At 45.8% G+C, this 5,083-nt stretch overlaps 1 non-coding gene across 1 annotated transcript; it reads right to left on the bottom strand.

Moving 5' to 3' along the window:
- Positions 1–2,403: 2,403 nt before the first annotated feature.
- LOC144667658 (U6 spliceosomal RNA) lies at positions 2,404–2,506 on the bottom strand. The gene has a single exon (XR_013573353.1). It is a non-coding gene; the product is annotated as a U6 spliceosomal RNA (small nuclear RNA).
- Positions 2,507–5,083: the final 2,577 nt, after the last annotated feature.

The raw sequence follows: 5,083 nt of genomic DNA, 5'->3' as shown, positions 1-5,083 counted from the left end.
TGATCCCCACGTGTTTTAGTTTGATTTTCTCTGTTTATTTGTTATGGAAATATTGGATTTGGGAAAGAAAACTGACTGTCAAAAATCGAGGAACAAAGAGTCTTCTCACCTTCCAATTGGCTGAAGAATGCGGCACCCTGTAATGACAGATGTGTTGGATGAGCAATGGAGAGAGGGTGTTGGGTAGGTGGGGGTGCTGGGTGGGTGTCTGTAGATGACAGCAGGTCAGGAGTATGTCCAACCAGAGCTGACAATGATATTCCTGATGGGACACGTGCTGCCCACTCATGAGCTTCTCACAACATGTGTTAGATGATGTAAACATTTGAGAAAACCAGCTGCACATAATTTTACTGATAACTTCACCAAATTAAGGAGCAAAACTCCATCTTTAAATTTGTTTAGCAACTGTTTCTCTTTGTTGTTCATTGTATAAAATGAATAAAAACATGAAGCAGAAAGACGACAGTTCTTCCTAGGCCTGAGTTGTTGGAAACGGGCTCAGTATTTTATTTACTGGTAAGTTTCTCGGCTTTGTCCAGTAAACAGACAAAAAAATGTGGTTGAAAAATATCCTGAACATTTTTTTTATATATAACGTAAAGTTAAAAGTTTTAACAAGTACAAATCAGCCGCAATAGTGTTGATAAGACATAGACCTCACGGGTCACAGATCAGATGCAAAACAGGAACTGCAGTATGAATTTGCATGTCAGTTATAGTGCAGGAAGGGCCTGAGCAAATATGTCCAGAGCACCCAGCCCAGATGGTTAAATGGCAGCATCTTTTGTGCTTCTCTGAGTAGTTTTAACACAACCCAAAGTTCCGAAAAAGAGTCATGTTGGACTCGAGACTTTAACTCTGTTTCTCTCTCCGCAGATGTTGCCAGACCCTCTGAGTTTTTCCACCACTTTCTGTTTTTAACTTCAGATCTCCAGCATCCACAGTGTTTTGCTTCCATTCTAGATGCTGCGAGGCAGTTTCCCTGGCTGCAGAACGTCAAACCAGGGGTCACAGCCTCAGGATAAAGGCTCAGCCATTTAGGGCTGAGATCAGGAGAAGTTTCTTCACTCAGGGCTGTGAATCATTTGAAATTCCAGAGAACTGTGGATGCTCAGCTATTGAATACATTCAAGGTAGAGATGGATAGTTTTTTTTGGGAATTAAGGAATTATAGGGATAGAGCTGGAATGAAGAGTTGAGGTGGAAGATCTTGTTGAATGATGGAGCAGGCTCGAGGGGTGTCGTGGCCAACTCCTGCTCCTAGTTCTTCGTTTCTTACGTTTTAATTTTTTTATTACAAGCCTATGTTCCTGTAAAAGGAGATTATAAAAAATGACGACTGCTGCACTTTTGCAACACGTGATACAAGATCTTGAGCTCAATAGGATTTGCAAATTGTGAAAGACCAGCACCAAAGTCAATTCTGGACACTAAATACACAGTGGATGAAACAAAATCACTAAGGTCGGTGTGATGTGTCACCACCTTCCTTATTCCAAGACCTATAAGGTTCACGGGGCTTGCGTTCCCATGAAACCTCGCAAATGGCCAAAGCACCAACGACGAACATACTTTCCAATGGGAGTCAATGAGATAGGTTCCAGCAATGGGAGGGCAGCAATGGTTTGTGCAGTTACTGTTCAGCAAATTGTGGTGTGCGACAGACAGCGGGAGAGAGGCTGGGCTTAATGTTGTAACAAAAGAATTCAACTATTGACTCATCTGCTCCTTTAACATCCAAGACATATATTGAAAATTGTACAAAGAGACAGTCCTTATTTAAGGAAACCATGAATCACCTCAAAATTGGCAGACCAGCATTTTACATAAAAAGACAATTAAACTGGTGAACATTTCAAAATTGAACAGAGGTGTCATTGCAGTTCTGGACTGAGAGATTCAGACATTTCCAGGTTAATCTCTCTGCGCTTCAGTTGTTGCATTTCAGTCTCACCCTGGTCAGGAAGGCGCTTAAAATCAGAGAATTAAATGTCCACGGCCAGGATTGATGGAAGGAAGGAATCTGCTTCCGGAGACTTTGACATCATCTCTTCGTTAAAACGTGCCGAGGTCTCTGCTCCGTCTTGGCTTATGGAATAAATTTCATTTGGGACAAAGTGACTTTAATGAGAGAGGGGAGAAAAAAAGCACGGATAAGCAAACAGTTGCTCACGCAATGGGTGATCTGGTGTACAAAAGCTTTAACACAGATGAGTGAACATGCGAACAGGAAAGCCGCGAAAGGCAGGACTTAACTGCATCACTTAATTACATAGAAACATAGAAATTAGAAGTAGGAGTCGGTCAGTCGGCCCTTCGAACCTGCTCCACCATTCAATATGATCATGGCTGATCCTCTATCTCAACGCCGTGCTCCCGCTCTCTCCCCATACCCCTTGGCAAAACATGGAACCCTTCACGAATTTGCGTGTCACCCTTGTGCGGGGGCCATGCTAATCTCCTCTGTATCGTCCCAACTTTAGTATACACGCTGGCAAAGCGAGCACCTTCAGAAGGTCAGGGAGTCAAATTAAATAAATGGCAGTGAGGAGCTGGTAGCCTTCAGGCACAGAATGGAGAGCTTCTCTGATTCCTGGAATTATGATGTTTCTGATGACATCATCTTTCCCATACTTGCTGAGTCAGCCTCGAACTGTTTTTCTAGTTTGAACCCATTCAAGTTCCCCTTACTGCACAATGAATATATTGTTCTTAGACGAGAGGCTCTGAGTCTCCACAGAGGAGAAATGCAGTGGGTAACAGAGGAAAGCCATTCTGTGCCTTGAGTGGAAAAGGCTGCATTACTTATTTGTAATTAAGTTCTGAGTGGATGGCTGTCTTCAGCTGATGGAATAGCACATTTGCCTGTGAGTTTAGAAGGTTGTGGATTCAGGGACTGAGGGCTACAATCTATGCTCACAAGTTGGTTTGGTGCTGAGGGGAGAAGGGTGGTGATGGTAGGGTTCTCTGCTGTCAGAGGTGTTAAAATGAGGTCCTGTTCACAAGATAGAGTTCTGATCTTCTTCATCTTAGGCAGTTCCTGGGGATCGAGGAATGCTTGTTTCCACTCTGCTTTGATGGGCTCTGAGGAGGCTGAGATGTCCGATGCATGACCTGCAGCCTCTGCCACATGTTGCTTGAAGAGTTGGGTAGATGGGTTGTTTGGAGGCTCGTCCGCTCCCTCCGATACCTCGACTTCACGTCTGTGTGTTCCCGACAAAGTCTCTCGATGAGTTCACTGCCTTCCTGAATGAGCCTTTCTCCATTTTGGTCGGTCACAAGCCTGGGTCTCCCATGAGTCGATGGGGATGTTTGACCTCTTCATGGATGTTTTGAAGACATCCCTAAAGCGTTTCGACCGTCCTCCTGGGAGTGTCTTACTGCGACCGAGTTCTGAGTAGAACAGCTGCTTTGGGAGTCTGGTGTCAAGGATACAAGTGACATGTTCCACCCAGCACCTTGATGCTGGGCAAGTTGGCTTGGGAGAGGTTTGCTTTGGACTGGTTTTCTTGCCACTGGATTTGGAGGATCTTGCGAAGGTGCTGCTGTTGGCACTTCTCCAGTACTTCGAGGTGCCTGTTGTAGGTTGTCCAAGTCTCCGATGCATATAGGCACACGAGAATCACTGCGGGGGGTTCTCACTGAACTATTGAAAGGACAGGGAGCTCTTCCATGGTCTTGGCTAACATTCATGGCTATTTATGGATTCTTGCTGCTATAAACCATTATACAATTCTTTGGGTGGGATCTTTCCAAAGGAAGGTGGGAAATCCTGACGCCAGGGCATTTTTCAGCTGCCAAGCACACTTTGGGCAGGAGGCAAGATTTCCCCCATGATATTGTCTGGGGGGATGCACTCATGAGCCAACAAGTGGTGGAGGCAGCCAATTAAGGAAGGCAGGTGGGCCAAAGAGGGATGGAAACTCTGCAGCCTTGGCAGTGCCACCAAGGGAGGTGGTCACTGCTGAGGCAGCAAGGAGAACAGGAGGGCACCTCCATGTTGAGGCAGGGGTGATAAGCAGGCCCCAGCGATCGATAGGGAAATCCCTCCAGTGTAGCGTTGGTCAACGGGGCCAACCTTTGCTGCCGATGACCCCCTCCTTGGTGGTAACCTCTTTCCCCCAGGAAACCACCTCTTTGAGAAAGATGGCCTTGCCACATGGTGGGGGCATCTCCGCCTGCGGCAAAATGCTGGAGGCCCAAGAAAATTGCTCCTAATTGGGCCTTTAATTATCTAAATTGGCCACCATTCAGCAGGAAGCCTACACTCACCACTGTTGTTTCCACCGCTGCGAAACTTCACTAGCAGTCGGGCTGCATGGCAGAGCCATCCTGATGTGGCTCCCCACCTGCGCCACCCCCCACCGCAACCCCCACCACCCACCCCCCCTCCTCCTCCAGCCCACCACCCGGGGGCTGGTAAAATTCCACCTTATGATTCCATTCAGTTAAACTGAAACTCGGGTGGATATAAAAGATCCCATGGCCCTATTTCGAAGAAGGGCAGGCAGTTATCCCTGCTACCCTGGCCAATATTCCTCTCTCAACCAACATCACCAACACAGATTATCTGATCACTATCACGTTGCTTTTTGTGGGATTTTGCTGTCTGCAAAACTGCCTGTAGTCCAATGTTTCCTACAATTCAACTGGGACTACATTTAAAATCACTTAACTGGCTGCAAAAACTCTTTGGGGCATCCTGAGGTTGTGAAAGTTTTTCTTCATACATAACTAATTCATTAAATGTGAAATGATTTGAACTGCTGTTGAATGCCATGATATTATGATGCCTAAATTAAGATTTTGTTAATCCCATTTGCCCCAACTCAGGCTATTTCTTTGGTTTGAATTCTGATTTCTCCACCATCACTTCATCCCTACTGGGAATTGTTGACTAATGGTGTAATTTGGCTTTGGTTTTGGTGCTGTCCACTGCAATAGACTCCTCACGGGAAGGATAAATGTAGCTTTACACCGTTGTTTGCTGCTGTACACGTAGCGGACTAAAGGATAAACCTAATGACGAGGAAGACAGACATGGTTGTCGGAGGCCAGTCATCATCAGCCTCAGTGTCCT

Source organism: Cetorhinus maximus, chromosome 24, assembly GCF_964194155.1.
Source record: "Cetorhinus maximus chromosome 24, sCetMax3.hap1.1, whole genome shotgun sequence".
Classification (NCBI taxonomy): domain Eukaryota; kingdom Metazoa; phylum Chordata; class Chondrichthyes; order Lamniformes; family Cetorhinidae; genus Cetorhinus; species Cetorhinus maximus.
Note: the sequence above shows the minus strand (reverse complement) of the source record. Positions and strands in the feature narration are given on the sequence as shown.